Genomic DNA, 12,878 nt, shown 5'->3' with positions numbered 1-12,878 from the left:
GCATAGCCTCAAATAACAGCATTTCTCTAGAGCCATGAGCCAGCCAAATGCCAAGTGACCACAGGGCCCAAGCACAGAATTCTAAAAGTAGAAAAAGGTAATGAGATGTGAATTTAGCATCCCCAGCCTCCTGTTAAATGACCCAGATGCAAGAGCTCTCCAGTCTGTTTCGGACCTACACGGACCAGATGATTAAACGAACAGTAGCTGCTTTTTATTTACTTGATTTGTAACATGCTGGAGATGGCCAGTTTATAATTCTGCCAGTCACATGAAGAGTTACAATGCAGAGAAGAAAGATAATTTAAAAGTAGGGAAAGCCAGAAGGAGGAAAGAGGAATGGAAAGTAAAAGCTCTGGAGAGAAAAGAAAAATCACACTGAGAAATAATAAGCACACTGTTGGCTTTAAAGGGAAACCAGAGGCAAGCTTAAATTCTTCTGAGTAAACCTGATCTGTGGTCAGTGGCTACATACTCATTTAAAAGTGAAGTGCCAAAAAGTCAAAGAAATAAAAGCCAGAAGATTCATTAAAAGTAAGGGATTTTTTTCTCTTATATAGATAGTATAAGTAATTATAAATTAGTGTTGATATTCAATCAGAATAGAATACTGAATAACAACACTTTAGGAAATCCACTATGGCTTTCACAACCTTTTAAATAAACATAAAACTATTCTGATGTAATTTTAAAAAATTTGTTAGAAGTACTTCAGGAAAATAAGCTACATATTTGTTGCTCCCATTAAATACAAACCTCTTACTTATGAGTAAGAAGTTCTTTACCCTTAACATGGCAAAATGAAGAAAATTGATGCCTAAGTTGGAGTCACAGTCCTTATATAGAAGACAGAGGAAAAAGGTTTGGCAACATGCTCTTTTGGGTCACCATCTTGTTGACATTGACTTGTAGTTAACTACAGCAAAGGAACCTCTCATTTCCACCCTCCAACCATCTCTGCAGTCAGGCGTGTGGGAACCTGAAGCCAAATCAACTGCTAGCATCCTCCCTAGGTCCACATTTTATTACACAGGATCACAACCAAAAAGTAAACAAAAGATGCTGGAGGTGCCATGCTTCACTGAATCACAGTTATGGCAACTGTGCTGCTCCTCAATATGTGGGTGCCTGGGGAGGCAGGATACAGGTAAGGCTGTGGTCCAGACTGAGAAAACTTTCCAAGAACAATGAACATTGTGACTAATTTCCATCTATTAACTAAAGTTGCTAAATTAGAAAAAAGTAACGTGCAATAAGAAAAAATGTAGATGGAGCTAAATTTACTCAACTTGAACAACTATTCTCTAAAATTCAGTTCTTTCATCTCAGTCAGTGTTAAAATGTCCACCACTGTAAATTAATTATAATATATGCAGACATTTTAAATCATTCTTATCGTGCAAAAGAAAAGATCACATGGAGTTGATACTATATTTTTTCTTAATGAAAATATCAGTTTGATACAGGAAATACAGGTGTCATGAGATTTCTAGTCAGTCCATTCTTATATGGCTGTTATATTGATGCAATATTCTAAAACCCCATCAGGTATTTACTTACCATATTCTGTATAAAAACTTATGTATGCAATAATTTTCTGTTATGACACCAGTTATAATTCAATTTACTACTTTTAATCCCCCCTTTGGTAAGATGGAATGGATGTATTTCATGAGGTTTCCATTTTCTTTCTTCCAACTAAGGGTTCTGTTCTTGATAGTCATATAAATCTCATCCTCTTTATATGAAACTAATTATATAATAAGCCATTAAGAGGGAATTAAATCAGTCATTATGCTTCAGATCTACAAGAAGCTACATAATCATCCTCTTATGTTAAAAACCCATTTTATTAATAGCAAAAAAAGAGATGTATTGCTTATAAAAATCAAAGCAATTAATATAAGGCAAGAGGCTAAGCTGACATTTACAACTGTCTGTGATATCATCTAGATGTTTTTGATTTGTAGGATTGGATTTAAATTCTGTTTACTGTGTCTGCTCATCTCTCGTACTATACTCAGAACATGCTGATGATCAGGTTAATCACAATTTTCCTTGAATGTTCTACATGAGTGTAAATAAGATTTAGTGACAATGCACTGCAGTTTAACTGAAATACTCCCAGTTAATTTTCTAGCATATTAAAATCCTGACAGCATATACCTTGGACAGCACCCACCCATTGACTCAATCACTTCTTTAAAAAATAAAGAAGGTCTGAAAGCCTAGAGATGGTTCAGAGGTTAGGAGCACTTACTGACCTTGCAGGAGACTCAAGTTCAGTTCCCAGCATCCAAGCCAGGCTTCTCACAACCACATGTAACCCTAGCTCTAGGGGATCTGTTGTGAATGTGTATCCAGCTATTACTAAATTAATATAAATACCCATTTCCCAAGATGATTTGAATTCAATTTCACAGCGGAAAACTAGACTCTTTAGAAACCTGGATGGCAAGACTTTAATCAAACACTGTACCTTAAGATAAGAGCTATAAATAGAAGTCTAATTTATCAAAAGCAGTTTATCAAGTCATACAATGGCATAAATGTAACTGTATTTTACAGTCTCAAACATATACTTGGTGGTGTGGAGGGGATATGTATGTGATTTTGATTAGGAAAAATGTGCTGCTTTTAAAAAGGTCATCAAAGACATTATCTAATCAACTGAGTACGTATATTTATGAATTCCCTGTGTTGTGGTGTTCTATAAAACCCAGCTGAAATTCCTTGATAAGTTGCCACACACACACTCACTCAGAATCAGTGATCCTGACAGATCCCATTAGATTTAAGATATCTGCATTTTCCCACTGATAGACACACAACCCCAAGAGGTAATGATACATTGAATGTCACAGTCAGTACTGTGTTACTACCACAGGTGTAACTTCGAGCACTATACTTTTCGAGGCAAAGCATCAAAGGATAGGGCTCTGGGAACTGTCTATAACTGTCAACATAGTGACAATTTATTAAAAACAGGGTTTTCCCTTACTTTACATGCTGAGATTTCATTCTAGTAGAGTTGGGCTCTCAATTTGTTTCTTTTAGTACTATCTGTCTTTGCCCAATTTAAAGAAAAAGAAGAAGAAGGAGAAAAAAAACTAAAAGTATCAATATTGCTTCTTACCTTCTTCCTACAATTCCCACAGCATAAGCTCACAGTACCAAATAAGTCACATCGCAAAGAATGGTGAATAGAAATGTTCCTGCTGAGACCGTCACTTGTAAAATCCAGGGTGGCAAGATTAAATGCATTTCGTTCTGATAACATTGCTTGACCTGACATGAATTCACATTAAGTTTAACCATTAAATGCATAGATCAATAAGAAATTATAAGGCTTCTCAACCAGTATCAGAATTTCCATTTTCATTACCCTTGTTATTTTTAGATACAAAATTAAGGTAAAAATGATGGTATCAAGCAATTTACAAGTGATATTAGAAGATTCAATTGCTTTAACATGCTCCTGCACAAATCCATGATAAACTGTTGGAAGTGGTGACTAGCAAGGCATCAAAAGAAGATTGGAACAGCTCGACATTCCAGTCTGCCAGGCAGATCCTCATGTGTGTGTATCATCTCACTTCTCATAGGCACCTTGAAGCGTAAGGGATCTATAAACTATTTAGGGTAAGTGATTCAGCATTCTGATTAATTTATAGTCCCCAAATATTTCTAAGCTGATACATCTGCTATTTACATAAAAATGAGTGTTCATCTTTAAAGAACAAAGTGAACATATTCACCCAAAATGAAGTCACATCCTATTTTACTTTCAGATAGGAGGGTTGAATTTGACACACATCAGAGTCTCTAAGTTCCCAACAGTATCTGCCAAGTTAAATTGTTGCAGAGAGAGGTAAAAGTGCTCATTGGGACTGTGAAAAAGAAGCAGAGAATTCTGCCCCCACATCCACCCTCCTAATTCTCAGCTCTCCCTTACAGAAGATGAACAGAAACAGGAGCAGAGTGGTAGAGGTAAATTTAATTCTAGGTTCATTAGCATAGATGAGCTGCTTACAATTTTGACATGACCTGCACTCTAATCCATTAACCAACAGGTTTTCATTAAATGCTTGCTTCCTCACACTTCCAAAGTCTACATGTCAGAGAGCACTGGTTCCACTCATGACTTTCTGTTTCAGAACTAATCTATATTGGCAACACCCTGTAGTCCCTTCTTTTCTTTTCCTGTAAGCCTGGTCTGATACAAAGTGCCCCTTATTAGCATGTCCCTTACATCCTGAAATAGGATGGGCAATAAAGAAAATAATTTAAAGCATTTATTTAATCATGCAAGAACAGCCATCCAAATTCTCAATGGAGTTGAAGGTAATCAAGGGAATAAAAAGGAGTTGAGAAATCCTGTTTTGTGACAAACGTGGAAAAAAAAAAAAACTGCACCTTTCTTAAACCTTCAAAACCTGCCTTAGGCAATGGACATTCTCCAGATCCATCTATCTCTGAAGTCAAAAGGAGAGGGTTTCAATATTACCAATCTAATTCTGCAGCAGAGGAAGACTGCAGATCAAGAAAGAATAGATTAGGAATGCAGTCGCAAGCCAATGAGGAAAAGGAAAGAATGTGTATGACAAAGGAAGAGAGACCCTTGGAGGAGAGAAGCCCAAAAGTGAAGACCAGTAGTGTGAGCTTACTTTTCAAAATTCTCAGACCAGCAGGTTTCTCTAACACTAGAGGGCATGAACAACAACAACAACATAGTGTGTGTGCGAGTGTGTGTGTGTGTGTGTGTGTGCGCGCGCGTGTGTGTTAGAGAGAGAGAGAGAGAGAGAGAGAGAGAGAGAGAGAGAGAGAGAGAGAGAGAAACCGAGAGAGAGCAAGAGAGAGAGCGAGAGCGAGAGGACCCCCCCCCCAGGCCACAAAAATGCCATAGGGGTGGTCAAGTACCCTTAATCCTGTAAATAAATCTGTAGGCTACTCCGGTGAGAGAGGCTGGTGTATCTCCAGGGGACATTGCTCTCCTAAAGGCTGAGTGTGAAATGGTTGAGGCAGAGCTCCTTTCTCATTAGCAATGCATTTACCTCATGCAAGCATCCACCTTTTGACATTTGCCTTGCCTTAATCCCTAAGATTCTATTTGCCCATCCATCGAATAGTCTCCCCTAGCTATCTGGAAAGCTGAAAATGAAGATTCTCCACCTGGAAATTCAGCTAACCACAGTCCAAGGCACAGGACAGGTGAGGGGCTCTCACTCTCTCACACTGCTTTTGCTGGTCAGTCCAGAAGCCTCCGCGGACTGGGTTCCCATAGCGCCATGCCCTTGGACCTTGGGTGGGAAGGCTGGAGTGACACCCTCTGTTCCAGCCCCTGAACCTCTCATTCAGCTCCAAGGCAGCCCAGATGCAGGAAAGCTGCTTCGCTCCCGCCTGCCCAAAGGCGCAAAATAAGGAGGTCTGTGCATCTGGGAGTTCCCAGAACAAGAGCATCTATGGATTAGCAAACTGGGAGCAGGGGAAGAGACAGGCAACGAGGGGCTTAAACACAGAAAGAGAGAAACACTGCAGGAGAGACAAACGAAAGAAACAGTACATCAGCGACACTGTGACAGCTCAAGAAAGACCGGAGCAAACAGAATGAAAGAGAAACAGACGCAAGGATGGTGCATATGCACTGGAACCAAAAGCCTGAAAGAAAATCAGACCTACAAACTGAGTCAGTGACAGAGGCATACAAGAGGAGAATGTGACACTGGGCGGCTGGGGTACTAACAGAAAGAGCAAGCTGTCGAGGAAAATATCCAAGAACCAGAGCGTGCTCCGGTGTCAAGAGTAGTAGCACCCGCAGCATCGTACACAGGGGTGCCTGCAGCTGATACAGAAAGTTGCCTAGGAAGGGACGCTAAGGCACTTAAGGCACCGGAGAGCGCCCCCAGGGCGTGGATGGGGACCTGCGCATCCCAGCTCAGAGGGTAGCGGGAAAATCCTAGAGGAGGGTGAGCGGGCGGGCGGGCGGCTGCAGAAAGTTCTGCGCCTCTCCATCCTTCCGCCGCGCCTGCAGCCTCGGGCTGCCAAGCTCCGGGATCCCCAGAGACAGACTCTCCAGATCCACCGGCACCCGTGCCCCTACCTTTCTGGGCTTCTGCGCCCTGCCACTCACCGGCGGGACTTTGCGGCGCCCAGCCGGACTCTCTTGCGGTCCGAAAGGGGTCCGTCCCAAACCGTCACCAAGAAGAGGGGAGAGAGAAGAAAGACTGAGACCTGCTACTGTGCTGTCGAGATCCCGCGGAGAGAGCTCGGCGGTCCGCGCACGGGATGCTGCCTGGATCCAGCCCGGCCAGTGGTCGGCTGCGCCGAGAGCCGCGCTCACCTGGAGCCGCCGCCGCGCGCAGCCCCGGCTCCCACCCGCGCCTCTCTTCACACTTCTCGGCGAGCAGAGCGAGGCGGCCCCGGCCTCGGCCAGCCCCGGAGATGCTCCCTCATAGCGCGGCAGGCGGCCGCGAGGCTCCGAGAGCGCTGCCAGGAGGCGCCCAGGCCGAGGAGGCGCAGGAGACACGGAGCGGGGCTCCTAGCACATTGTCACCTCGGCAGAGCTGCCACCGCCTGGTCACTTGGCCCCCGCCCCCTCTGCCGGGCCCTCCCCCTCCCGCAGCCCCAGCCCGGAGGCCTGTCACTGGGCTAGGATCATTTACGTAACCAGCACCCCGGTCCTCCTCCCGCCCGGCTCCCGCTCCTCCCCGGGCTGGGGCGCTGCGCACCCGAGCGCGCTCCAGCTGCTCCCGGAGCCGCGGCTCCTGCGAGGCGCACAAGTCCCGCGATACTTGGCAGGCACGGCCCCCAAAAGCAACTGTGGGGTCGCCTCCTAGCCCGGAGAGTGTGTGGACATCGCCGCCAGCCCTGACCCCCACCCCCACTGCCCCGGCACAAAGCCCAGTTGCGATACCCAGTGCTCGCCCCTGGGCCAGCGAGCATCGGAGAAGAGAACCAAGGACCTGGGGACTGCCCTCGGGGAAAGTTCCAGAAACCGCACCCTGCCGGTCAGCTCTTTGGTAGAGAGATGCAGCCAGTGACTTGGGGCTTAGGCTCTGAAGCAGAAGGGATAGACAGACTTTGGTGTCTTCTCCTTTAAGGTTTAGATTCCCTAACAAGATCCTGGAACCCAATGCACCCCCCCCCGCCGGCCCCCTGAGACCTGTAATTGAACCCTATCTCAGAGAGAGCGCTCTGGTGTAATCTTGGGGGCGGGGGTAAGGAAAAAAGTGGGGCTTTGAATCTCTCCTTCAGGAAGGTGTACATAGCCAAATTAATGTGTAAGTATCAGGTAACAGAAGATCTGCCGTTCTAAACACGGTTAAAATATATGTAGCATTTTAGAAGAGTGTCTGGCACAAGGCACAGCTCCAATATTCAAGCAGTGGGATGTGGAAGACTCTGTGGGGACATACCCCTCACTGCGGTGTGGGGACATTCAGGAAACCTGGGGCTGCTCAGGTCAAGAATCTGCTTAGTTGCTCATTCACCCCTTTGGTCCTTGATTTGTTCACTTTTTAAAATCTTTTTTAAAAGACAAGTTCTTCTTACAGTACTCTTATGAGGCGTGACTTATTTGGCGCAATAGGGGACAATATGACAGCTACTTCAAAAATATTAAGAGCTATATTGTGCAAACATATGAAACTATTAATTATAATGTAATGTGTCAATGATGTTCTTGATTATACTCGGGAGTAGCAATTTCTAGAGATTTAGCTTTGCAGCTTTTCATGAATTAATTATCGATCTAAATTAGTATAACCACATTAAATGTTCCTTCCACATTATCATATCCTGGTACTATAAATATAGAACATCAACTTGCAATTCCAGCTGTTAGAGAAGCTGGGGTAATAGTATGACTTGAACCCAGCTGTTGATGACCAAGACAATATAGCGATACTTGTATCAAAATAAAAATTAGCAATAATTATGAACCATTTAACTGGGGTTAACATTTAATATATGTGATAGGATACAAGGTCACACTGATAACACCAGGGAGTTTCAAGAATTTGTCTTTATTATTCTCACCTGTGACTTCCAATGCTGACATCAGGCCGTTTACCTCCGTGACACATTGAGAAATGCCATGGACCAACAAATAAAAGATTACTGTTCAAATGCGGGCACAATAACTTACCAACTCATGTGTGTCCTTGAGAGACATATAGCCCCCACCTTTACATTTGTCATTGCTATAAAAAGAAGCAATACCGTTTCACAACCTCTGTAATAATACTTAACTTGGGCAAGATTCATAAATCTTGTTGGCAAAAGTTATGTATGTAACTGGTATTTATGGAGTCCCGATGTGCCTTCTAGAAATTATTAGCTTTTGCTGCATAACACATCATCTGAAGTCTTAATGGCCCAAAACAATAAACATCTGCAATATCCCCAAGTTCTCAGGCTTGTCAAGGAAGGCTTCTTCCAGGCATGCCTCTGTTTGAGCAGTCTATGTCTTGATGGAAGAAACTGCAAAGCAATATTGCAAAGGATGAGGAGAATCATTTAAATATATTTTTGTCACCTAACGCGGGTTCTTAATTACCAGGGGATAAAAATTACTTATAGTGGATGAATCTGAACATTACATTTCACCAAGTGATCAAAGTTAGAATCGACAAGTGATAGCCAAAGGTCATAACTCAAGGCAGGAAACGGCCTTATTAGCATAACTTATTTAAAGTTCCAAGCCTGAAAGGCCTAGCTGAATGCACTCATGAGTAAGCAAAGACAAACTCAAAAGTTTTGCAAGTTGAGAACATGATGAAAGCCACTTTAAAGTTAAAGAAAAAGTCAATACTAAAGAATAATAAAATAGAATACTGTCAAGTTCATTGAAAAGAGCTATTATATCTGAATAATAGTCTGGGGAAAATATCTATCTGAGACATGTTGCAAATAATGAACAAATATCAGTCTATATCTTAAATGTTTTATTTATTATAATTTACAATTAATCATTATTAATTTTAATATGGGATAGTTTACTATTTTATAGCTGAGAAAGCACTTGCTCTTAAGAAATGAATAATAAGGGGCTGGAGAGATGGCCCAGTGATTGAAAGAATACACTGCTCTTCCAGAGCACCTGAGGTCAATTCCTAGCACTCACAACCATCTATCTGTAACTGCAGCTAGAGTATGTAAAGTCTCTGGCTTTCTAGGCCACCTCCAAATACGCACACACAGACACACCCATACACACAATTACAAGTAACTTTTAAAACTATTTTAAAATTAATTTATAATGAAATATTTGGAAGCAGAAAATGGCACTCATTTTATAATACTTTTGCAGATGATTCATAAATATCTATACGATGAATGATGACACAAACTGAGAACATGTCACTGTTGGTAAACCTGCATAAAGAATTCAAATGCTTTGTAGCAATTTGTAAAACTCCTTTAAGGTCAGTTAAATAAAAGGAGAGGGCAAAACAGTTGCTTATCTCACAAGCAAATTAAACATCAAAGTTTAAATAATGTTTGAAAGTCATAAAAGAATCATAGTGTGCTTTTTAAAATATAAATATAGAAACTTATTTTAAATGAAAGAGGAGCTATCACAGAAGTAAATATTGGGACTGATCAGTGTTATAAAATTAATTAGCTATAAACCATGGTGACTGTGGTGATTTGAATAAATATGGCTCCCATAGACTTGTGTGCTTGAATATTTGGCCCATGGGGAATGTCACTATTAGGAGGTGTGTCCTTGTTGGAGGAAGTGTGTCACTTTGGGGGGGGGGATGTTTTGAAGTTTCCTATGTTCAAGCTATACTCAGTGTGGTACACACTCTCCTGCTGATTTTGGATCAAAATGGAGAACTCTCAGCTAATTCTCCAGCCACATGTCAGCTTGCATGCTGCCATGCTTCCCATAATGATAATAATGAACTAAACACCCAAAATTGTAAACCAGCCCCCAATTAAATGTTTTCCTTTTTAGGAGTTGCTTTGGTCATGGTGTCTTTTCACAGCAATGAAACCCTAACTAAGACAGTGAATAAGTTGGGAAATAGACAAAAGACAATGATATGGGTTTTACATCGACAGTAACACATTTTGTGACTATCCAAAACTTACTAAAATGGAAAGTAAAGGGTAAGTTAACTGTGTTGCTGAAGTAAGGTTTCCAGATATTGGGACATAATTAGGAATAAAGGAGATGGGGAAAAGTTTGTAACACTTTAACAATGTAAGATTATATGACTATGAGAACAGAAATGTCATTATCAAGAGAAACACAAACCTTTCCATTGTAAAACAGACATCTAATGATTTTTAATTATAAAATTGCAGTGATGTTTCAATACGTGTAATGAATAATATAAAATATCTAAGATGATCTTATATTACTTAGGCTTTTCTTTAATTGCTGTGATAAAACACAATGTCCGAGGCGACTTACGGAGGAAAGGTATATTGATGGCTTACTGTTCTGGAGGGCTACTGTCTATCCCCATCACAATAAGGAAATGAGGCAGTAGGCAGGCATGGCAACTGGAACTGGAAGCTGATGGCTGAGGGCTTATATCTCCACATGACACAGATAGCAGAGAGAGCACAGTGGAAATGGTGCATGGCTTTTGAAAACTTCAAAGCCTGGTGACGTTATTCCTCCATCAGGGCCACACATCTTAAGCCTATCAAAAACAGTGTCACCAATGGAGACCACCTATTTAGATGCCTAAGACTATGAGGAAATATCTCATTCAAAGCACCACAGCTCTATATGGACTTTTATTATCTGGGACATTTTAATACTTACTTACTTACTTACTAGCAGTACATAATACAAAATTCTTACTGTTGTGGCTTGAATAAAACAGGTTCACATTTCCTCAAAATTTTCACTGTGAGGTTCCCAATTGGTGGAAATGTTTGGGCAAGACTAGGACATGTAGCCTTGTCGGAAGAGGTGTGTCACTGGAATATAGGCTTTGAATTTTCAAAAGCCAATGTCTTTCTCAGTTAGTTCTCTCTGTCTTGTGTGTGTGGATCAAGATGTATGCTCTCAGCTACTGGTTCATTACCATGTCTGACTGCCTGCTGCCATGTTCCCTGCCATGATAGTCATGTACTCTAATCCTTTGAAACCATAAACTAAATAAACACTTTCTCTGGAAGTTGTTGTGGTCATGGTGTTGTATCATAACAATAGAAATTTAAATAAGACATGTACTATGAACTAAGCAATGGATAGGTATGGAAGAATAATAGGTATAGAAATTGATACAACCTTGATGGAAGCTCTATGTAGCTATTTGCTCAGTGAATACACACCAATAGCTTACATCATGACAACTACTTCTCAGACAATGGGAATTTTTTGATCACCAAAAAGATGTCTGACATTCATGAATGTAACAAATTGGAAAAAAGGTTGTGATGCATAAAATCGAATTAAGTTGTCTATTTGAGAGGTTGTTGTAGTTTCACTCAATGCAGTGCTTTGTACATTAAATTTTTGTTGAAAGAATGAATATAATGCAAGGCGTTTTTAAGAAAAAAATCTTTTGTATAAACCTTTCTGATTGTGACCTTCACTGTCCTCTGTAAACCTTTGCTCTTTGTTTTGAATTCTTGTTTGGACAATAATCAGTTTGGTCAAAGAAATATGGCAACAAGAAGTTACCAACTGTGACTATTCAGGACCATGGAGAGCGACAAAAATGCCTGCCTTCCAAAGTTGTGGATGCTGCAATCAATGCTGTCACACTGCATACAGAAGACACACACAGAAAAGTAAGAACAGGAAAAAACAAAACAAAACAAAAAAAGGAGTAAGGAAGATAGGCTATACAAGGATCTCGCATTCAAAGACCAGAGTATATAGATAGAAAACAGGTCCACATGAAAAATCGCAAACACAAAGGAAGTATTTCACTACTATTAAACTTGCTACATTTATATTAGTCCAAGAGGAAAATGCTAATTAAAATGTTAAGTGCCATTGATGTTTAAAGCAAGAATCCTTTTTGTTGTTTGTTTTGTTGGTTGTTTTTGTTGTTGTTGTTTTGTGTTTGTTTGTTTGTTTGTTTTGAAACAGGGTCTCTCTATGTGGTCCTGGTTGCACTGGAACACACTATGTAAAACAGGTTGACCTGGAACTCAGAGATACTCCTGCCTCTGGCTCACAAGTGTGAGGATTAAAGTTGTGCACCACCACACTGGATTTCCAAATCAACAATATTTACATCTTTAAAATAAGCCCTGCGAACCAGGGATTATATCTTAGGTTCCCAGACTAAAAACTGTCTGACACATAGTAGGTTTTCATATATCCACTAAATATAATATATAAATCAATGTGCACTATTTATTACCATTCTGCTGTGGATTCCATACTTTCTTATTCAAGGTTATGAATAATCAAACCATAACACTAGCTAAGATGTATTTATGCTTAAGAATCTATAGCTCACAGAAAAATAAAAATAAATAAAATAATCTATAGCTTTGTATGGTGGCATATGCCTTTAATCCTAGCAGGCAGGGGTTAAAGGCAGGCAGATCTCTGAGGTCAAGGCAACACTGGACTGCAGAGTGACTTCCAGGACAGTTGGAATATACAGAGAAGCCCTGCCTTGAACAAAATAAATTTAGTATTTGGCTATATATAATTTTGAATATGAACACTTTTCAAAAATGACTAAGACATGTGAGGGAATTTTATTTGCCTTTGTCCTTAATTTGAAGTATTCTTAAAATATCAATCTCTTGTATAAGGAACAGTGTGTTTTAATTAGTTGTTTGAGTTTCCACTCATAACTCCAACATAATGAATGTAATAACTATAAAGTCTTTTATCCAACAGAGATAGCCTATATAGCTGACTCACAACAATGCTTATTCTATAC

The 12,878-nt window shown here is 40.7% G+C and overlaps 1 protein-coding gene across 4 annotated transcripts in view; it reads right to left on the bottom strand.

Annotated features, from left to right (window-relative positions):
* The window catches only part of Galnt13 (polypeptide N-acetylgalactosaminyltransferase 13), a 617,871-nt gene extending 611,301 nt beyond the window's left edge, over window positions 1–6,570 (bottom strand). For 2 of the 4 annotated variants that reach the window (XM_021153165.2, XM_029474529.1), the window contains exon 1: window positions 6,232–6,570. The gene's annotated coding sequence lies outside the window, so the exon portion shown is untranslated. Of the gene's footprint in view, window positions 1–6,100 lie in introns of all 4 variants that reach the window. The other 2 variants (XM_029474531.1, XM_029474530.1) reach the window with 2 other exon arrangements.
* Between the last annotated feature and the right edge of the window lie 6,308 nt (window positions 6,571–12,878).

The sequence above is a fragment of the Mus caroli genome, chromosome 2 (genome assembly GCF_900094665.2).
Source record: "Mus caroli chromosome 2, CAROLI_EIJ_v1.1, whole genome shotgun sequence".
NCBI lineage: Eukaryota > Metazoa > Chordata > Mammalia > Rodentia > Muridae > Mus > Mus caroli.
The sequence above is the reverse complement of the archived record's forward strand: the minus strand, read 5'-3'. Positions and strand labels throughout refer to the sequence as shown.